A 24,805-nucleotide genomic window follows, 5' to 3' on the forward strand; every position below is an offset into this window, starting at 1 on the left:
TTTGCGCGCGCGCGCGTGTGTGTGTGTGTGCATGTAAATGTTTAACTAATGTTACAATTTCATTTTATGTTACGTACTTGCTTAAATAAAGAATATTATACATAATTACACAGTTTGTTTTATTTAGCATAGATTTACAATTAGTTAAGGGCAAGATTAAATAGAAGTTCAGTGTCTTCATAGCTAAGTATCTTCAACCATTCCACTACGGATTTTTTACAATTATGTATTCTCTGTTCGTATATATTACTTTTTACATTTATTATTTTTAAATAATATTGTGACATATAATATGAATTATTATGAATAAATATATGAATATGAATATGAATATTTTGTTGTAGAGGCAAGCGGATTGTGTCTTGTACTGCCGTTTAGCAAACAAGGCTTTATATGTTGTGAGTGGGGCAACAATGTTCATTCGTCTTCTATGTAGGCTGCGTAGGAGTGAATTTAATATTATTATAAGTTTATATTTATTTGTGATGAAACTAATGAGAACCCCTCTGTAGGGTAAAGGCCTCCTCCAATTTTGCCCATTGTTTCCTATCCTTTGCCATTGCTTGCCATCGTTCTCCCGCTATGTCCTTAATATCGTCGACCCACCTCATTATTGGTTCCCCGTTTTCTTTTGGGTCCTCTCCACGCTATAGTACGGCTCGTCCATCGGTTATCTTCTGTTCTGGCGAGATGTCCTGCCCATTTCCATTTTAACCTCATAGAGTGGAGTAAGAAGTCGTTTTGTTTAGTTAATTTCCTTATCTTTGAGTGGCGTACCTTATCTTTTCTTCGAACGTTTAGGATGGATCGTTGCATGTTTGCTAGACATATTCTGATTTTTTCCTTTGCTTCTTTTGTATATATGTTTTTGAGCCATACGTCAAACAGAGGAGGATGCCACTATCCATTACTTTCTTTTTCACAGTAAGCGCTGCCGCTTCTCCTTTCACTATTTCTCTGTGCGCCAAGTAATTTTGCCATTATATTTATTAATTTTTTTTATACTACGTCGGTGGAAAACTAGCATACGGCCCGCCATATATATTTATACTTCTCGTTATTTCTTTTATATTATTATCACGATGGAATGAGACTTGTTTTCATTCCTTATCTTTATTGTTGGTTTTAAATAATTAGTCATAAGTTTAGTTTTTTGCAGATTCATTTCCAGTCCCACACTTGCGCTCTCGGCTTGCAGATGATGTATCATTTGTTCTAGTTGTAAGCTTGTAACCGAAAATAGTATTATTGCAAAGCGTAGATGGCTGAGATAATTTTCGTGTATTTTTATGCCAAAGGTTTTCCAGTTAAGTTTTTTGAAAATGATCTCTACCGCGGCAATAAAGAGCTTGGGAGATAAAGAGTGGCATTGTTTTACGCCTCGCTTGATTTTTATTTCCGGATCACTTGATTTAAGGCTGACTCTACTGGTGCTGTTTTCGTAGATGTTTTTTATTATGTTACAGTAAATTTCGTCTACATATATTGATCGCTTTCAGTGCCTCCCATATGGAAATGTGTGATATAGAGTCGAAAGCTTTCTGATAGTCTATGAAAGCCAAGTAGAGAGGCCTTCAGAATTCCTTATATTTCTCTAATATGCTTTCCAAAGTTTGAATACGGTCGACGGTAGAGTCTACGAAAATCTGCTTACTCTACTGACTGATTATTGTCAATTTTCGCCGATATTCCGCTCAAGATGCATCGGGAGGACAGTTTGTAGAGGCTAGGTAGTAAGCTGATAGGTCGAAAATTTAGTTATGTATTTTGGATCTCCTTTCTTATACAATAATATTATATTTGATTTAGTCCATTGTTCGGGTACTCTCTGCTCATCATTTACCATATTGAATAAATAAGTTATTATTGGTTTTGTTACAGACTGACATCTACATTAATTTATTTACTCTCTTAGAAATTACTTAATTTATTTGGAGTGAATTTCGCGCGTAATATTCGCACTTTTAATGTGACAGTGGCGTCGGGCGACATCTGGCTGCTAATGAGTGAACTAGTAGGTAGTTTACTCATGATAATATTACATAATAGAATATTTGTTTATAATATATTTTTCAACATAAGTTTTCAAGTAACGTTTATTGGATAATCGATTAAACACAATAAACTACTTCGTAAGCTTTTTAATTTATTTATGCTATCTTTAGAGGTGCCATCTGTTGTAAGGCAGGTCAATCGAAACACGCGGGAATGAAGGCGACCGATCATAGGCGAGGGTAATAGATATTATTCAATCAAAACTCGGAATTCTGGTTGGGCCTATGAGTGGGATTAACATGGCGGTTGAGGGGTTCAAAACATACTAAACTGTGGGCTAAGAAATTTCAGCTCTAGATATAAATAATATCATATTTTACATTGAGTAACGTACTCTTGAACCAATGCTTTTTCTTGTTTTTATGGAGAAATATAATTCTCAATTCAATTATAAGTATCTAACCCAAAGAAATAAAGTTTCTTGGCACAAGTTCTTCAAGGATTGCACTAAAACACTTAAGTTCAATTTAAAAAATACAATACATAAAACAAAACGCAAATGCTCTTGGTGAGAATATTTAGCTTTTTAAAAAAGAACTTTTTATAGATCGGAAAAAGTATTGAATTTTTTAGCTTAAATAACAAACTTTGAAACATTTTATATCTTGACGCAAGAATTTTATTGTTTCCTTGTATAGGAAACACAAATTATGTTGAGACAAGAGCATTTACTTGCCTGGAGATCAATTTTTTTTTCTGTGTATAAATCTCAGAAATCGCGGTTTCGTTCTCTATGTTTTCCTCTTCCAAAACTTAACCTATCGTAACAAAATTTTGGGTAATGAACGAGAACATTTTTTTAACTGTGCGTCTGACCGATTTGATTTTTGTGTTTATTGATGCCGATTTCGAATGCTAGGCGTTATTTACGGCGCTTTTGTTTGGCCGTTTTTAGCGCTTTTTAAAGTAAGTAACCTAGTTTTTATAAAAAACAAGAATATCAAATAACGTACAGGTACAGGCACTGGTAATATTGAACTCGCATAAAATAATATTAACCTATGGCCTAAAACCAGAGAGGAAAATGTCGAGAACATTTGTATGGAAAAATGACCACTAACGTTTTCTCTTAAGACCCGTCCGTTTCGATGGCAACCATTATCAAGCGTACGCTTACTGTCCGATCGTCCCGTACCCTCTGGCCTCTGTGAGATTGCAAGGCACTTTAGCTGAAATCATGACGCGACGTATTATAAGGCTTAGCGCTTAACTCAGTCATGACATGTGCGGGTGAAAAGGGGTAGTAACTGACACTAGCGCTCATTCGGGCGTGAGTTGCGTTCTCGTCAACATTTTTTTTTAAATTATTCATATAAATTTACCAAACAATAATTCGATGATAGAGTCTGGCTAGGCATATATTGTTACTAGATTTTTCCTTATTGTATCACCAATTGTCTATGATTTCAAAAAAAACCTATATGACTATACCGAGTGGGGTGCGCAAACTATTATTTAAACTCGTATATAATTACGACAATGTGCGAAGTTGACGTGAAGCTTTGTATGTAACGAAAAAATGCTATGTTTACAAGTCGTAAACAATTTAGTAGATTGGTGCTCTATTACTACTTATTTTGAGACTTTAAGTACTATAGTTAGATTTTTCTAACATCACATATTTGACACATGACAGCACCCATATAATGTAAATGTGTATGATCCATTCACATAACTAAAAACAAAACTACGCAATTATAATATGTCTTTCGTTACCACTTAAACTACACTCACTTTTTGAATGTAATTATGCTTATAGTTATTTTTTTCGCATCGTATATCTGAAGTATTTAACAATAATAAATCACTGCACAAACGTTTACGTCCTAAGGGTCTTTTTTTTTTAAACCAGCGTTGTGGTCAAATCATTTTTTTCGATTCGGGTAACATATTCGTAAGTTAAAGATAATCGATAAAATCGATATATTTATAACCTACAGAAAATACAAAAATAAGGTATTATAACTAAGAAAACATTAACTTAAACAAATACTTTTAAAAATCCATTATAATAATAGATCTTTACCGTACGATTTGCAAAAAATATGTCGATTTCTGAGCGGATCAAATTTGACGTCAAAATCATTCGTTTGTCAAATGTCAAATGCGCAGTCTGTCGAAGTTTCTCCGCCTTACTGTGCGCATATTCCGTTTCTTTTCGTATTTTTCACCTGGCTTTATTTTTGGATTCTTCTCTTTCACATCTGGTTACCTTGGTTCGTATTTTTGGACTTTGACTTTGCTTGTATTTGAATTTAGTTGACTTTGGACCTAAAAATGCCTGATTTTGCTAATACTAAGTAGTCACTAGCAGTATAATTTGCATGTATGACTGCTGTGCAGGTTCCTAATATTGATTTTTTATATAGGTAATCGATTCGATCTCACAAATCGTAACTGTAATCGATCCGATTGCTGGATTTGACATATTATGTTGTCTTAGCCACATCACTTCAAACATCAAATGTCATGTGTCAAATATGTGATGTTAGAAAAATCTCACTATAGTTCTAACATTTGCCTATAACTTTAATTAAGTAAGTACGTGAATTTATTAATACCTGAATCTCGTGAACATGAAAAGTATGTAAAGAAACGGATAAACTAGATCTTCTGGAAAATATCAATAAAAAATCCAGACATTGGAACGTAATGAGTTACTGAAAACCAATATTTAGAAGAAATCTGTGGAGTGAAGAGACTGGTTAGTAGTAATTGGATTTAACAATATAAAAGATATATAAATATCTTGGCGAAACATGTCAATATATGTCTTTGTATTTTACATAGTGGTGGAAATTATGTGAGCTGACTTTGAGTGCACGTCAACGTTATATTAAACTGATTTCCTTAGGTACCTAACGTGCGCACAAAAATGTTCTAGTATCAAAACTATAATTCCTACTACACAAAGTGTGACCAGCCCAAGATGTTTTTAATTTCCCGCCAAAAATTGTATAATATTTGGGAAGCCAGACTCTAGTAAGGTAACTAAATCAACCGCACTTGCACTAGCTGCTAGCAGAATCTCCCTAAACCTCAGCATGTATAACATGAATGATCCGAGCTAAGCGGGCTGTTGCGTTGCCGCAGGCAGCAACTATAGGTACACACTCAAAGCGACATAAGCGCCAGGGGCGGGGCTTGTTTACAGCATGCATGTACTTGACAATATCAGTTATGTTATGTGGGTAATATGTGGCTAGAAAGCTTTAAACGCCGCGAAGAAACACGACAATCCGGAGCCTTCGCCTCAATTTGTCGGATTTGAGCGCGTGGTACAATAAGCACATTTATATATTGACTCTTTTTCCGTGAACCGTTTAAGTAGTTAGTTTACCTGCTAGACAATCCATGTTGCCATAAGGTTTTACTTTCCCTTCGTCATTTGCTTTGTAGACGACGGATCAAATGACTATTTATTTGCTGTTGACATATTTACATGATAGCAACAGTTTTGTAAAAGGATGATCTCGATGCTTGATACTAAACGGGGTAGAGCGTCTGTTATTGCACACGATAGAGGCATCCAAAATTGAATAGAATAAATTGACAGTGCTTATTAACTTAATACCTATGATTCGTCAAATAAACTAAAAAAAATAACTATACAATCATTACAATCTCACCCTAGATCGTGTTTGAATGTTTGGTAAAACCAGGATTCCGTTGCTCCATGTACACCGTAGGCATTATATCGGCAGCTACTGGCGACATGCCAGCTCTGAGCGACTCCATATTAGCAGGAGCTATGTATTAACGACCGTGGCACGCTTAGTAATTTTAGATCTTTTTGTTAACAGAAAAAAAATGCATGTGCGCAAGATATGTATTTTGTACAACTGACATTTGCGCATGCGCACGTTCATCGTTCGATGTTTTTTTTTATATACTCGTAATGTAAAGTAAATATCAGTAACGTAGGGGAGACCGGGACAAGACGGGATCCGTAAGCGTAAGATGCGTTTCTCGACCTGACACAGGAGCTGCTTGACAAACTTGAACGCTTGCAGAATATGTGCATAAGATTTGTTTTTAGTCTAAAGAAATACGATCGTGTTTCCCTTTTTCGCACTCGCGCCGTCGCAGGGATCTGCATATTCTTTCTCTTCTTTTTAATGTTCTTTTTATTCCTTCTTCTCCTCTTTATCTCTTACAAAAATTCAAATTTATGGCAGACGGTAGTGGCCATCGCCTTCGATCGAGTGCCAATCTTGCACTAGCAACACCTCATCACAAATCTCGTGCGTATGGTAAATCTTTTGCAGTACGAGCGGTTCAGCTTTGAAATGAGTTGCCTACCTCCTTAATGCAATCGCGGTCCGTAGCATCGCTTAAGGGACAGTTAAGGAGGCTGTGGCTATCAGACCAGATTTAACTTATATGTGACTATAAATATATAATTATTGTATATAATATACATAGGTATTCTATATATTTGATATACTATTACTTCTATTTAATTTTATTTCTTGTCGCCTTCTTTTATAATTTTATTGACTTTCCTCTAGTCTATTTGTACTCAGTGCTATATTTGTCTACCATTCTTCATCAACTCTCATCTACTCAAAGGTTGACTGGAAGAAATCCCTCAAAGGGATAAGTTCGCCTTTGTACTGCTTTTCCTGTGCCATATTTATATTTTGTCTTATGTACAATAAAGAGTTTATACATACATACATAGTCCATATTACAAATCAGCAAATCACCCTCCCTTAGACTGATTACAAATGCTCGCAGTAAATGCAAGCTCAGTCATTTCTCAGTCTTTTCCTTTATTGCGCTTCTACTTACAAGGGTTTATAAGGGTTACAATCCAAAAATGATAAGGTTTAGCCCAAATTGTAAAACGGGGACGAGCATATTTTATAATAATAATACTAAGCATTTGTAACCGAAAGCTGTGTAGGTTATAAATAGTGCTTAATATAAAAAAATATATCTTTTTTAACGATGTTTTGCTTGAAAATGCTTACTAACTTCATAATACATCGACATTAGACTTAATATTACGATATTTCACGCGTAGCACCCAAAACAAGAAGGAACTCGTTTTCTTCCACTGACCAGTGAACCGCGACTTAAAATGGTACTAATGGCGCTTCCGTAGCTCAAAATCGTGCGTAACTCACGCTTAACAGCACTTTTTTGTCCTGCCCCGATGTTCATCTTATCCGGGTCTCCCCTAAGTATTAACACCTATGATTACGATTTTTCTTTGAACTTAACACTACAGATTATCAATACCACCTTATTAGGTATTAGTAGATTATTATTTATTATAATATTAGTTACTATAAGATTATCAAAGTACACTGATCCCTTTAAGACATGAGATGTTTCACTAAATTGCTATACAATTTGCGATATCTGCTTTTAAGCATCAATTGTAAAAAGTCACTCATTTCAAATATGTATCTGTAGGTGTCTCTTGATGATTTAATGTATTTTTTATTGTACATTACTTTAAAATAATACTAATTTAACTAGGTAATCATTAAAATTTGTTTCGTCTTCAGCCCTCCCACCAGCAGGATTGAATGATATAAGTAGCAGTAGAAATGTCGTTTTGGCCCCCACACTATTACTGGGGATATTTTATTACTGCCAGTTACAACTCGCTCTCGTTAACCGACCCATTTCTACCGTACGCAACGTTTACTACTTACCCTCTCTGCATGTAATTGCTCCCGGCTCCCGTATGGAAACATTTATACTATACTCGTATTACTGTACCTATTAAGCTAATCAAACCTTTTGACGGACATTTGGTACCTACTGTAATTTGGGGGCCTCCGCTCAAGTAATCTTGGGAATTATTTCTTTTCACAGACAAAGTCAAGGATAAAGAGTTTATAAAGACTCGTCAGTACTGTTTTTAACCTATACTGAATAAAGAAAAAGGTTTTATGCTAATGTCTGTTTACTAGTTTCCGGAATTTTTGGTGGCAGTTACGAACAGTCGTAGTGTCGTCATACATATTACCTTGTATCTACTAGTAGACGACACTAAGAACTCAATCCTTAGAGACCTTTCATTTGCATTTTTACAGGCGTATGATGATTACGACGTACGTCAATTAATAGCTCTTTTGCTTTTTCTTTTATGAAAATACTGGACTTACCTAAAGAAATAAGATATGATAAATGGATCATTACTAGAAACTTACCTTTTTTTATGGAATTTTATTTCCTAATTTTTTTCAACTATATTTTAATATATGTATGTATAGAGTCGGACCAAGGTAACTCTGCTTGGCATTTGCATCACAAAGTGTGGACGTGTTATCATTTATGTCGAATTTATATGAAAATATGGCGTTTATGTTGACACCGCCTCACTTCAATCTATTCAAATCGGTGAAAAGCTAGCTTAGACAGACTCTACCGGCAGTCGATAAGATAGAACCCTATTACAGTACAAAATGCCAGGAAAAATATGCACATTTTTACCAATAATTCATTATCACTTTCCGATCTGAGTATGGTTTGTTTTATTAATTTTTGTGGTTTTTGTGGTTTTTGTAGTTGTAAACAACTGTGTATAATTCTCATCTAAGTAACCAATTTTTGTGTTAGGTATTGTGATTCATACGCAAATGAAATTTTAAGTCGATTTGAATTATTTTATCAATAGTAAACAAACACATTCTATGGACATCACTAGTTTGCACTTAGGAATGTCAATTAATGAAAGACAAGAAATACGGATGCAGCGCGATAGAAAGAGACTTTCTTATAAGACGTCAACAAGTTTCGAGAGCTGCTTAATTTTATTTAAAGCTTGATTTTAACAAATTAAAAAAAATCGGCATTCCTGTGAAATGAAATGTTATTTTTTTTTGTACTCTAGAGGTTTTAATGTTCTTACCATACAATGTGACACAACAATAATGCATTTCTCATAGCAATAACTTCTTCAAGCTAGCAATGTTTCTAGACCAGGCTGAAGTAAGCAATGTAGGCGTGACTCAAAAATCGAGTAAATCTACCGTATGCGTGGCAGAGGGGGCAGCGCGACTATGCTACGTCTTTTAGGATCAGTGGTATGTGGGCGGGTACCTTCCAACTACTGACGTACACGCTAAATTCATCGTGTGACAGATTGAGTGAGTAGATTTTTGTGAAACAGGAACAATATTATGTCAATGTAATTTTTTCTTGACAATGGTCGCACTCGTCAGGTTAGTGAAATATGGGCCTGAATGGTTTCGAGAGAAGGATGGTTTTGATCGACTTGGCGGGGGCACTACCGTGCCCCAGATCTGTGGTAGAAATAGGATATTTTTTTTAGTAAAAAAAACCTATTTAATAACTTGCATGTGCCAGACGAAAGTCATTAATTAAATGGCCATAATTAAAAACAATCACTAGTTAAACGACACGTTTTATTAAAATATCAATTTGCTTCTGTTTGAAAATAAAACTTGGTAACTAATCCCAAGAATTGGCGTAAGCACACTTTACGAAAGCGACTGCCATCCGACCTTTCAACCGAGAGGGTAAACAAGGCCTGATTGGGATTTGTCCGGTTTCCTCACGATGTTTTCCTTCACCAAAAAGTGACTGGTAAATATCAAACGAAATTTCGTACATATGTTCCGAAAATACTCATTGGTACCAGCCGGAGTTTAAACATGCAACCTGCAGATCGAAAGTCGCGCGTTGTTATTGCTAGGCCACCAGCGCTTCAAAAAAAAACGTTAGATCCTTGTACGCTCGTAAAATGGAATCAATAGTAATTGATTCCATTTTACGAGCTACAGATGAAAAAAAAACATTGGAGTGTTTTGAACAGCAGGTTTTTCTGTGCATCAATTAGAAATCTTTAGATTGAAAATATGCGTTATTGCTATAATGCCTGTGAGATCCAAATACTATACTCGTGGAAATGTGTTTTTTTTTTTTTAACTTAACTCCGTGTTACCTACTCAAGAAGGAGGGAATCATGGTTACGGGGTATTGCGAGGACTATTGTACTAGCCCGTACTTGTATTGGCAAATTGCATATTGAGTGAGCCATTTTCTAATAAGATTTCTGCTAAATAAGAAATGGCGTCACCTAGTTGACCGGGTTCGATAATAGTATATTATTTGCAGAGGCCGGGATACAGCTTCATGGATGAACATTTTTTTGTAATAAAATAGTAGTTTTAATTGGATAGGTATTAAAAGAAACATAGGCAATATTTGGTCAATTCTCTTCTTCTTCTTCCTCCTGCCCTTATCCCACGTTATGTGGGGTCGGCACAACATGTTCTTCTCTTCCATTCTCCTCTATCTTTCGTCACCTTAGCACTCACTCCTTTCTTTCTCATATCCTCTTTCACACAATCCATCCATCGTTTTTGAAAACGTGACAAACTCTTTGGTAAAGTTAAATGTTTTTTTATTTCAACTTTGATTTTCCACATTGTTTCAAAACGTGACAAACTCTTTGGTAAAGTTAAATGTTTTTTTTATTTCAACTTTGATTTGACAATGTCAGTCATTCAATACAGAAGTAATCGTTAGTTTAAAAAAATGCCTCGTTTAACAACTTTTACTGCTCCCGAATTAATGGACATGATTTTAATTTACTGCGAAGCATTACAAAATGGTAAACGAGCGTTATCTCTGTACAGAGAGCGATTCCCTGATCGAATTGTACCAAGAAACGCTCAGTAATTGTAAACGCGATACAGCAAGTTCGCGAAGGTTTGCCCGTGACTGGAAGGGTGAAAGGAACAACTATTCACGATGAAGTACCAGTTCCATTATAAGACCGAATCTTCCGCCATTTTACACTTGACCCTGAGAGTAGTAGAGGAAGGAGGTAGAAGAAGAACTGAGAAACAAGATAACTGAAGTTTTTCAGAGACTTGGAGATACCATCCATTTTCGCCACGTCATGGAGTCAGTCAAACGACGTTGCGAAACCTGTTATGAAATACAAGGAAGACACGTGGAGGATAGGTATCTGCGGCGAAACCGGCGAAACTAAACTGTGCTTAAACTGTGCTTTTAATAGGTAGGTATTAAAATAAATAGTTTTTTAAGTCTGTGGTTTTTTTACGTGTACGAGTATCTAACTTTATTTTTGAAACTAGGTATTACGTTTATCGGATAAAAAGCATCATACTTGGATTATTTACCCACTCATGACAGTTAATGAGTTTAATGACAATAATGACATAACATACGCTATATGAGCTTTTGAAAGTAACTGTCAACGAGCGTTTAACGCGAGTGTGTTTGCATTACATTGCGGGCCGAATTATTTTGTATGGATAAAATTTTAATTGCAATTCTAAGTAAAAATGATCTAATTACATATCTTATGTCCTATACTAACCACCATTAAGAGATAAGGTTAAAAGTGGGCAGTCAGGTTTTGGTTCCGTCTTGTTTTCCTGACTTAGGTATTTGGCCCTAGCAATCAAGGCGGTATATCCGAATGGGTCCTTAATCAGACTTCATTGGATATAGAGCTCATAAATTATTGAATGAAACTCAATAAATTCTAATGCAATAAATCAAAATAATTAGCATTTAATACCTTGTTTATTTTATACTTCATCCCCTATAGGCTCTATAGCCCAGACCCTTATTTACTAAATTTCAGTATTACTTTCCAAAGGTTTCAATAGAGAAGGTTGAGGAAAGTAGCAGTATTTCAGCTTACAAAGCTTCTATAGTAGAGTGTAGTTAGGGCAGCGAACGAAAAAACATAGAAGACTAACGTCAAACAAAATATCAGCGTAAAAGTGGCCCCACTATTAAAACACGCAATACTAATAACGGACCAATTGCAACTCTTCAAAGTTCAGGTCTCGTTTTCTTCGACGAGACTTCATTTGGCCATTATTAGTCAATTTAAAAACCACCGAAACTACGATTGGTGTATTATAAAATGAGGCGCTGGGATTGGTTGTAGCGTTGTCACTTGTCAATGGAAACCAACTCTAGGTAGGCGGTTTCATGCAATATAGACTAGTTTTAAATGCAATATTTTTGTATGATAATTTATTATTTTATTTTAAAGGCTTATTATTTGTTCGTTTATCGCACGGTGTAAAGGCTATTAAGTCTTCGAACCAATTAATACATTATGTCGTTCATCTTATTGGGCATAGATATAAAAAGCATGGATGAGTAGTCCGCACATCCTTAGTGAAGCCACTTCAGCTGCGACATTATGTCGCACTCGTTCGAACGGCCCTCGCAGTATTTTGGTTTGTGTACACCTCCTGGTTATAAATTAAAAAATACAGGAAAGATAACTGCTGGTGCGGTGAATGGGTGTCACAATTAATCACCAAATAAAAACAAATCACCTGATATTACATTCCACGCGTAAGCATCGAGTTTAATATGATATTTTTACGTAATTGTGAATACAACAAGTAACCGTCAAAAATATTTTCGGCACACACTTTTATTGCCAACTGCACTTTCTCTTTTTTGTATGTCTATCAAGTCTCTTCTGGAGACCTTTCAAATGAGCCTAAACTCAATATGTTTACGTTTTTCATCGAAGAGTTCCTTTGGCTACCTTCCAATTGCGAATCAACCATATTTTTGATTAGTCAACCAAAAGGGGATTCCTCCGATGAGGTAAATAATAAATTTAATAATGATAATGAGTGGTCTGTAACTGTATCCATTAACAATAAGAATATTATGTTTGAACTGGACACGGGAGCTGAGGTAAATGTTTTGCCAGAAATGTACTTAAAAATATTAGGAAGAGATAGGCATTCCCTTAGTACAACCGCAGTAAAAATATATGGTTATTCACAAGACTTGATACCTATTGCGGGTAAATGTAATCTAAAAGTTGTGTATAAAAATAATACTTACATTTTGGAGTTTATTGTAGCTGAGCTCAAGTCAAGTCCAATAATTGGTAGATACTCTTGTAGAGAAATGTGCTTAGTACAAAGAGTCCATGATCTGTCTATAGGTAGGTCAAATAACGCCACCTCTGTATTGGATGAGTACCCCGACATTTTTGACGGTATGGGGTGTCTACCAGGAGAGGCGAAAGAAAAACCTTTACTTACTGAACTTCAGAAAAAGAAGAGGCGAATATTCGCTTTAGCTCGTCGAAACTGGACTGTTGATCAGTGGCGATCCATAATATGGAGCGATGAATCGAAGTTTGAAGTGGCTGTTGGCGACGAACGCAAAAAAAATGTTCGCAATAAGGGCGAAGCCTTTCATAAAGACTGCCTAAAGAGAAAAGTCAAGTTTCCTGCCTCACTCATGATCTGAGGGTGTATGTCAGCTCAAGTGGTGCAGGTGCAGAAAACCCTAGAGGACAAGCAAACCGCTCTATGTGCGTTCCTTGATGTAGAGGGTGCTTTCGACAATACATCCACAGAGACCATACTTAATGGTATGAAATCAAAGGGTGTTGACGAAACCACCACCAGATGGGTACATAGCATGCTCTCGAACAGAGTAGCCACTCTGACCCTCAATACTATAGAGCATGAATTTTATACCACAAAAGGGTGCCCACAAGGAGGCGTTCTTTCCCCTCTATTATGGACCATTTTTTTTTTTTTGTTGACGCAGGGGTGAATGCCTTTACGCATCATCGCCCCCCGGGCGAGGGAAGCCCATTGGCTCTATTATGGACCCTGGCAGTGGACCAACTTCTTGCAATTATGTCAGGCCAAGACTATGACACACAAGGATATGCCGACGACCTTGTAGTCATCATCAAAGGCCCTTGCCTCCACACGATATCAAACCTAATGCAAGGAGCTCTAAACACAATATTCAAATGGTGTAGAAAAAATGACTTGTCCATTAATCCGAGCAAGACTGTAATAGTACCATTCACAAGGAAACGAAAGCTCGAAAAGCTCACAAAACCAAGACTTAATGGACAAACAATACCATTCTCAGACGAGGTCAAGTACCTAGGGGTCACTTTCGACCAAAAGTTAACTTGGAACCCTCACCTAAGAAATATTATACAAAAAGCGAAAATGGCCATGTGGTCATGCTGTCGAATGGCAGGAGCAAGATGGGGCATAAGACCCAAAATTGCTATGTGGTTATACACAGCGGTTGTGAGGCCCATAATTACCTACGCCTCCGCAGTCTGGTGTAACAAAACCAACCAAAAGACGGCAATAGAAACTCTAAACAGCCTGCAGTCTGCGGCTTGTTTAACAGCAACAGGCGCCTTCTCCTCGACACTGGGGGCGGCCCTAGACGCACTGCTGGATATTATACCACTCCACTTGCAGGTGCAAAAGGAGGCTAAGCAGTGCGTCTACAGAATATGCACGCTAAACAGGCCAAAATGGCGCTCTCAAGCATTAACCAAACTAAAGGCCTGGGTTTTTGCAAATAGAACCCTTAGCAACCGATGACACGCACACTGAATGTCAGTTTACTAAACTGTACACAGTAGAAATACCTCCTAGAGACAAATGGACCAACGACCAAATGTACGTCTAAGAGGGAAGCCATATTTGGTACACGGATGGTTCCAAGAAAGGCATTGATGTAGGATGTGGGATCTATGGTGAGAGACCTAAGCTCAGAGCCAGCGTCAGCATGGGCACACAGGCCTCAATCTTCCAGGCTGAAGTCTACGCCATCAACAAATGTGTGGAGATTAACCTGGATAAAAACCTACGACACCAACGTATCTACATCAACTCAGACAGCCAGGCTGCTCTGCTGGCACTAGAATCCCTTGAGTCAAACTCAAAACTAGTCCAGAACTGTAAAACAAACCTCAATGCACTGGCAAACTCCAACAAAGTCACACTTAGATGGGTACCAGGGCACTCCGACATTAACGGAAACGAAGAAGCGGACGAACTTGCTAGAAAGGGCGCAGACACACCCCTGGTCGGCCCAGAACCGTTCCGTGGAATCACAAAACGGGATGCATATTCACTGATCAGCAATTTAGAAAAAAGAAGGGCAAACGATTGGTGGAAGTTCGTAAAAGGACAAGAACACTCGAAAGCTCTAATCAAAGGGTTCAACAGCAAAACTGCTAGGGAGCTTCTAGGGCTCAAAAGACACAAAGCCTGCGCGGTGACCAGAATTTTGACTGGACACTGTAAATTGAACAAACACATGTTTCAAATCGGAAAGAAACAACACGCGACATGCAGGTTCTGCCATGAGTCAGAGGAGACTGCAATGCACATTCTCTGCTCCTGTGGACCACTAATGTCAAAAAGAAGTACCCACCTAGGGCGGCACATATTGCAACCCTATGAGGTACAGAACATTACGGCCCAAAGAATCTGGAATTTCCTGGATTCAACGGGCATCAGTAATGAACTTTAAAGGGCTGTCACAATAGACCAATGCCTGGTCGACGTGGCATTCAAAGGCCCACAAACTACAATAATAATAATGTCAGCTCAAGGTGGGGGTAGGCTGCAGTTTATTGAGGGCACTGTGAATGCTCCTAAGTACCAAGAAATCTTAAAGACCAGCTTATTGCCTTAAATTCCCAGTTTACAATATGAGAATAAGTATGTTTTCCAGCAAGATGGTGCTTCTTGCCACACTGCCAAGAGCACGAAGGCTTGGTTAAAGAACCACACTATCCCTACACTGAAGAATTGACCACCTAGCAGCCCAGATTTGTCTCCGATCGAGACGTTGTGGTGGAAGATGAAAAAGAAACTGCGTAAGGATCCCGCAAAGTCGAAGGAAGATTTAAAGAACAAGATAACCGCAGTGTGGGATTTAATATCCTCTGCGGAATGTGCGGCGTTAGTGGAGACCATGCCACAAAGAATTGAAGCCGTCTACAAGAGGAAAAGCGACTCTACCCAGTGGTAGACGAACGTTTTTGTACCGATTTACTAGCAGACGAATTATTTTGCTTCGACAGCTTTGAGCAGCTTTGAACATAAATGTGTTTTTTACAGTAAATAACCATAATATGTACTGTTGTCCATATATGAATAAAATACATTATTTTTATAATATTTAACAGTGTTTGTTTATTGCTTTAATTATTTACTGAACTCGATATTTCTAGTCTAAAAATCTATCCACTATAAAAATGTTAATAGTCGAACTCTTTTGCATTTGGGCTCGTATATCGGCGACGATACGCTGAGCGGTAGGTATATAGCGCGGCCTTGAGCGAGTGACGGAGTCCTGCCCTAGGTTATGTTTTTACCCGACTGCCAAAGGGAGGAGGGTAATGTTTTTCGAGTGTATGTATGTATGTATGTCTGTTTCTTTGTGGCCTCCTGTAGCCTAAACGGCTTGATGGATTTTGATGTATGAGGTATAGTTAGATTCGTTTTGATCACGGGAGTGTGATAGGATGTTTTTTTGGGGGTAACAAAAAAGTTATAAATAAAAAAATAATAATTATTAAAAAAAATACAATAACCCCGACTGCACAATAAAAAAGAGGAAAACAAGCCCCCACAAGAATATTGTTGTTGATGGTAAGTATATTTAACAGTGTTTGTTTATTGCTTTAATTATCGCAGGTTGGTCCCCAACAGAGGGTTACTTATAGTCATTTTGGTTGTTGGTTGTTAAGTTCACCTTTTAGCAGAATCTTACTTAAATAAATAGGTATTTTCGTTGGTGGCGGTCAAGTTAGTCCCCACCTGCGATACTTACCATCAACAACAATATTCTTTTTAGTGTGCAGTCGAGTTTTTTTTTATATATAATATTTTTATTTATTTTTAATGTGTTGATTGTGGGGAAAATAAACCTATCACTATTTAGCAGAGATCTATAGCACAGTTAAACCAAGAAAGTGTATACTAGAAATTTATTCAGTGTTTACATGAGAACTGTTATTGACCGACTGACATACATAAAAGTAAACAAACAATTCATAGAACCGTTGCTACACAAATACAAATTTGACAGGGTTCCGTCTACTGCCAGTACGGTGGCCCCTTAAAATAGGCGTAACCAGATTCTACAAATATCACATTAACATAATATTTCAATACGCCCCCTTAATGTGCATATTCAAAATAAACGGTAACACAAATAAAACATATAAAAACAAATCAAAGTGATATCAAAGAACAACTATAAAAAAATAAACAATTAACAAGCAATGCCCAAACCGCGCATGCACATATAGTGCTTTTCTCTAGGCAGAGCCTTCGTTAATATGTCGGCGAGCATTGAGTCGGTCGGTAAGTACTTTAACTCAATACTCTTATTGTCCTTTAATACACTTCGTACAAAGTGGTACCTTATGTCAATGTGCTTACTCCGAGAATGAAACATTGGATCGTTCGCAAGGCAAATTGCCCCCTGATTATCTACATGTAAAGATAATGGTGCAAACTTATGTAACCCAACTTCAGTAAGTAAGCTGTTCAAGTAGATAGCTTCCTTCATTGATGAGGCTAGACTTACATACTCTGATTGACAGCTTGAGGTGCTGACACATTTCTGCTTCTGCGACTTCCACGACACACATCCACCTCCTAACATGAAAACATAACCGGAATAAGAACGCCTATCTATCAAACATCCTCCCCAATCAGCATCCGAGTAACCATGCAAAGATTTACCTGTCTTTTTGTAAACAAGTCCATATTGTTTTGTATGCTTTAGGTATCGCAGCACACGCTTTGCAGCATTCCAACATTCCTCATTAGGGCAATTCAAGAATTGACTCAATACAGCCACGGTATTCGTAATATCAGGTCTTGTTCCCGTAGAGAGATACATCAGTGAACCTATAATCTCACGATATGGATACTGTTCACTGTCACTGCACTTATTTACAGATTTTTCAATCTTTTGCTTAACTTCCATAGGCGTAGATATTGGTTTACTTTTATCCATATTAAATTTGATTAATAAATCATCAATATATTTTTCTTGTGACAATTTCATGCTTTTGTCACATCTGTCAAACTCTATGCCTAACATATATTTCACAATGCCATAATCTTTCAATTCAAACTTAGTGGCCAGTTCCTTTTTGAAATCTTCGATGCATTCACCTCTTTGCGAAGCGACGAGAATGTCATCCACGTAAACTAATACAAAGAGTTTAGTTTGCGAATCTATATTTTTAAAATAAAGACAAGGCTCATTTAAAGATGCTTGTAATCCCATGGACTTCAGCTGCTCGTCCAGTCTGATGTTCCATTGTCGACCAGCTTGTTTAAGCCCGTACAGCGATCTTTTGAGCCTGCACACACTGCCTCCAGACCTCAGGTCACATAACATCTTGCTAGCTCTTTCATGTATGAGTGAACCTGGCTGCTCCAATCGTGTTAGATCTTGCAAACATTCATCTAGGAGATCTGGTACCTTCATATATATCTCCTCTTCTAATAATCCATTTAAATATGCCGTATTAATGTCCAACTGATGAATTTTAAGATCCAGCTCCACTGCAAGTGCAACTAATAGTCTTATCGAGTCAAGCCTAGCGACTGGCGCAAAAGTTTTCTGATAATCGATGCCGTAACGTTGGCTATAACCTTTTGCCACTAGTCTGGCTTTCTTCTTCTCAGTTCTATCGATATTCAACTTCTTTGTTAATATATATCGGCAACCAACAACATTTCGACCCATAGGTTTCTTGACAACATCGAAAGTATCGTTTTTGATTAAACTTTGAACTTCTGAAATTATTGCGTCTTTCCATCCTTTTCGTTCGTTACCAGATAAGGCCTCCTTTAGAGTTATTTCAGCGACTCCAACGAAATCCACACAGTCTTCATACTCTCCAGTCGACTCAACGCCTTCTTCCGTGGAAACCTGTGGCTCTACATCAACCATGTTGTATATCTTCCGTGGACGCCCAACATGACCTCGCTCCAGTCGTGGTCGCCCTGGACCTATCTTTACTATCCTCCCCCCATCAACATGAACATCGTCTTGATGATGATCGTGTTGAGATGGTTCCATGACAATATATGGATCGTCTGTCATTTGGCGGGCTTCAACGGGAACATCATCTCCTCCTTCAGGTTCTGGATCACGACTACTCGATGACTCGATGCACTCATCCTCGTGATTGGAGATATGTATTACCGGATTTTCACTAGTTTGAGTCGGATGGAACTCTACCGATACAGGTTGATTTTGAACATTTATCGATTCTCCCAAGTCGATTTCAAAGGGGTCAATCTTCAGGTTCACGTTTTCTTTACCTTCACTTTTTGCTTCGTGAAATTTCACATCTCTTGACATGATAACTTGTCGTTGTTTTGGCATCCATACTCTGTAACCCTTGCGATCTCTAGGATAGCCTACAAAGATTCCTTCCAGGCTTCTTGGTGCGAACTTATCTTTCCCGGTTGACTTGTCCAAGACGTGTACCTTAGACCCAAACTTGTGTAAGTAGTCTAACTTGACAGGTCGTTCAAACCATTTCTCAAAAGGTATCTCACCTTCAAGACTTCTGGTCGGACAACGATTTCTTACATGGCAAGCTGTTGCTACAGCATCTGCCCAGAAACCCGGAGAAAGTCCTGACGAAATCAGCATACATCTCGCCATTTCTAACAAGGTCCTGTTTTTTCTTTCCGCGACCGAGTTCTGCTGGGGTACTCCAGGAATTGTCAATCTTCTTGCTATTCCTTCTTTCTTCAGGAACTCGTCGAAATCCCGATTACAGTATTCGCCTCCGTTATCTGTATGGAGATAAGTTATTTTACGTCTGAATAGATTCTCTACGTGATTTTTATATACCTTGAATGTAGTGAAGACTTCACTTTTCTTGCTAAGAAAATATATTTCACACCATCTCGTATGATCGTCGATAAAGGTTACGAAATATTTCGCTCCATTTATTGACGTATGCCGCATACTCCTACGAGGTCAGAATGTATGATTCTCAACTTTTCATCGCATGGCCCACTCGATCTAGAAAAAGGCAACCTACTCATTTTTCCTTTCGCACAAATATCACAATCGTACAACTCGGCTACATCTGTCATCTTTAAGTTCATGCCAGATTTGTTTAAGACTCGGACAAGATCTTTCGCATTTAAGTGACCTAAATACTCATGCCACGACCATACGTCAACCTTTCGTTCAGAAATCGCTGACACTCCATCACAATGTTCCTCGACGTAATATAGATTACCTTTACGATTCGCGACAAGTTTAGTGTTACCATAGCTATCTTGAACACTAGCTATGTTTTTCTTGAACGTAACGCTATACCCTTGATCAGTAATTTTAGCTACTGAAAGAAGAAGCTACTGTAAGAAGCCTGGAAGGAATCTTTGTAGGCTATCCTAGAGATCGCAAGGATAGTAAAGAGAGGTCCAGGGCGACCACGACTGGAGCGAGGTCATGTTGGGCGTCCACGCAAGATATACAACATGGTTGATGTAGAGCCACAGGTTTCCACGGAAGAAGGCGTTGAGTCGACTGGAGAGTATGCAGACTGTATGGATTTCGTTGGAGTCGCCGAAATAACTCTAAAGGAGGCCTTATCCGGTAACGAACGAAAAGGATGGAAAGACGCAATAATTTCAGAAGTTCAAAGTTTAATCAAAAACGATACTTTCGATGTTGTCAAGAAACCTATGGGTCGAAATGTTGTTGGTTGCCGATATATATTAACAAAGAAGTTGAATATCGATAGAACTGAGAAGAAGAAAGCCAGACTAGTGGCAAAAGGTTTTAGCCAACGTTACGGCATCGATTATCAGAAAACTTTTGCGCCAGTCACTAGGCTTGACTCGATAAGACTATTAGTTGCACTTGCAGTGGAGCTGGATCTTAAAATTCATCAGTTGGACATTAATACGGCATATTTAAATGGATTATTAGAAGAGGAGATATATATGAAGGTGCCAGATCTCCTAGATGAATGTTTACAAGATCTAACACGATTGGAGCAGCCAGGTTCACTTATACATGAAAGAGCTAGCAAGATGTTATGTGACCTGAGGTCTGGAGGCAGTGTGTGCAGGCTCAAAAGATCGCTGTACGGGCTTAAACAAGCTGGTCGACAATGGAACATCAGACTGGACGAGCAGCTGAAGTCCATGGGATTACAAGCATCTTTAAATGAGCCTTGTCTTTATTTTAAAAATATAGATTCGCAAACTAAACTCTTTGTATTAGTTTACGTGGATGACATTCTCGTCGCTTCGCAAAGAGGTGAATGCATCGAAGATTTCAAAAAGGAACTGGCCACTAAGTTTGAATTCAAAGATTATGGCATTGTGAAATATATGTTAGGCATAGAGTTTGACAGATGTGACAAAAGCATGAAATTGTCACAAGAAAAATACATTGATGATTTATTAATCAAATTTAATATGGATAAAAGTAAACCAATATCTACGCCTATGGAAGTTAAGCAAAAGATTGAAAAATCTGTAAATAAGTGCAGTGACAGTGAACAGTACCCATATCGTGAGATTATAGGTTCACTGATGTATCTCTCTACGGGAACAAGACCTGATATTACGAATACCGTGGCTGTATTGAGTCAATTCTTGAATTGCCCTAATGAGGAATGTTGGAATGCTGCAAAGCGTGTGCTGCGATACCTAAAGCATACAAAACAATATGGACTTGTTTACAAAAAGACAGGTAAATCTTTGCATGGTTACTCGGATGCTGATTGGGGAGGATGTTTGATAGATAGGCGTTCTTATTCCGGTTATGTTTTCATGTTAGGAGGTGGATGTGTGTCGTGGAAGTCGCAGAAGCAAAAATGTGTCAGCACCTCAAGCTGTCAATCAGAGTATGTAAGTCTAGCCTCATCAATGAAGGAAGCTATCTACTTGAACAGCTTACTTACTGAAGTTGGGTTACGTAAGTTTGCACCATTATCTTTACATGTAGATAATCAGGGGGCGATTTGCCTTGCGAACGATCCAATGTTTCATTCTCGGAGTAAACACATTGACATAAGGTACCACTTTGTACGAAGTGTATTAAAGGACAATAAGAGTATTGAGTTAAAGTACTTACCGACCGACTCAATGCTCGCCGACATATTAACGAAGGCTCTGCCTAGAGAAAAGCACTATATGTGCATGCGCGGTTTGGGCATTGCTTGTTAATTGTTTTTATTTTTTTATTGTTGTTCTTTGATATCACTTTGATTTGTTTTTATATGTTTTATTTGTGTTACCGTTTAGGGGCATCATATGCGTGTTGACGATGCTCTATTTGTTTCTTAGGCTTAGAAGATCTCTTTCCTTTTACAAGAAGTGCCTTATCTACACTTTCTTTATCATTTCTGGAATGTTCCTCTTCTAATATCTTAATTTTCAATGCGTCTGGTTTTGGCAATGCATCTCGAGATTCTATGGCACATCTAAAATTGTCAAAACTGGACGGCAAACTATACAGAAGCATTATAGAGATCAAATCATCATGCATTTCAATATCCATGTCCGCTAATTGGCTTACTACATCGAAAAATCGCATGACATGTTCTCTTAAGTCACCACCTTCATCCAATTTACGCAGTAACAACTCTTTTAATAGCGTAGCCTTTTTCGCAGGTCCCTTGGAAGCATGAATGTTCTGTAACTTTAACCATACGTCACGCGATGTCTTACAACCTCTCAAATGTCGTAATTCGCTCGGGGTTATGGATAAAATTAGGTCAGACTTAGCTTTAGAATCGCCAATTTCCCATTTTGCTGCTTCGGCTACCTCAGCTGGTTTCTTGATACTCCCATTAACGTATCCCCAGGCGTCGTTTTTTATTAACACTGCTTCAACTTGGATCTTCCATGTTTCATAATTACTCTCGTTGAGTTGATCAATTTTTACAGTACTACTCATTTCCGCTGAAAATTTCTTTCTTTTACCGTTAACACTATTCTTGAATCGTGCGTAGGCTACATAACCACTGTGGGGAAAATAAACCTATCACTATTTAGCAGAGATCTATAGCACAGTTAAACCAAGAAAGTGTATACTAGAAATTTATTCAGTGTTTACATGAGAACTGTTATTGACCGACTGACATACATAAAAGTAAACAAACAATTCATAGAACCGTTGCTACACAAATACAAATTTGACAGGGTTCCGTCTACTGCCAGTACGGTGGCCCCTTAAAATAGGTGTAACCAGATTCTACAAATATCACATTAACATAATATTTCAATATTGATATGTATTCTTTTCTAAGTTTTTAATATTTTACTTTTATATCTTATGAATAGAATTATTTAATTATTATAGAAAAACAAGTAAAGAGAAAAATAATTTAAGAAATTACTTTTCTATTGACGGTGTTATGTACCTACTGTAATTAAGAACCAAAAGTAAAAAAAATAATGTGTGACCTGTTTAAGGTTTAACACGTAGAAACAGTTTGGGAGTAATAGTCGGCAAATAAAAGAAAGGTAATTATGTACAGGGGAAAGTGAGTGCGATTAACAAGTTAATTGCAGAAAAAGTGGCTGTGACAGAATCGGACAGACAGACGGACATGACGAATCTATAAGGGTTCCGTTTTTTGCCATTTGGCTACGGAACCCTAAAAAGACCCTTTGGCGTTTCTTTAGGGAATAAACGCTTAACACATTCATAAATTGTACATACTAACGTAACGGCTTTAAACTTCCCACTAACCCGTCAAAACCGAAATAATTTATGTGGGTAATTCCGACCCAGTTTGATAATTCGCCAGTTTTATAGGTCGCACGGCTATAAAATTTATGTGGTCATAATACGGTGAATTCGCCGAGCTCGATCGTTTATATTGATACGTCTTGAACATTTAACCCATTTTAGGGGTTCTTCATCTAATGATGTCCACACTGACATAAATGCACTACATACATACTAGACACGCTATCGAGAACAACTTGTGTCCGCCATTTTCACCGTTTGACGTCTGTCACTAAGCTTAAGAATAATAGCTAGTTAGAGGCGAAACTGTGTGTCTGACTGTGTGGGTTCTCCGCTGAGTCCTTTAATGGCGGATATTTTTATGGACCATTTTGAGAACCAGCACATTGTAGGCAATAATAATATATTGTATTATTTTAGATACGTAGATGATTTGATTATTAGTTGGACGGGGAGCATGGGCCAACTGGATGCTTTTATTGCTAAACTTAATAGTAAGCATCCGAAAATCAAGTTTAAAAAGGAACTGGAGCAAGACAACTCATTGAATTTTCTGGATTTAACAATTTCGAGAGTGAATAATAGGCATCGTTTCCAAATTTACCGTAAGCCTACACATACTGATTCGGTTATCCCGGCTTCTTCGACGCATCCATGGCAGCATAAGTTGGCTGCTTTTCATTGTTATGTGCATCGGATGTTGACTGTGCCTCTTTCTGATGAACACTATCGAGCTGAACTAAATAATATTTATCATTTAGCAGTTTCGAATGGCTATGATAAGTCTGTTGTGGATGGAATCATCAGAAAAAAGCGAAATAGTATAGTCAACAATATGTTGTATGCTGCAAGATCCTCAGAGCCGATTAAGAAATACAAAGCGAGCATAACTTATGTTGGCAAATTGTCAGATGCAATTTACAGAATTTTAAAATCTAACGACATTCCTGTGGCTTTTAGGACAAACAATACTTTGCACTCTAAACTTTGCAATGGGAAAGATAAGATCGAGAAGGGAAAAAAATCTGGAGTATAAAATAAAATAATAATTTATAAAAGCTTACTTGTGATAATTGTAATAAAGTGTATGTGGGGCAAACAGGCCGTAATTTCACTGCCAGGTATAAGGAGCATGTTGCGTCATACAGACACAACCATCCAGAAAAGTCTAATTTTGCGAAGCACTTGATAGACAGTGGCCATG

This window comes from Cydia pomonella, chromosome 1, assembly GCF_033807575.1.
Source record: "Cydia pomonella isolate Wapato2018A chromosome 1, ilCydPomo1, whole genome shotgun sequence".
NCBI lineage: Eukaryota > Metazoa > Arthropoda > Insecta > Lepidoptera > Tortricidae > Cydia > Cydia pomonella.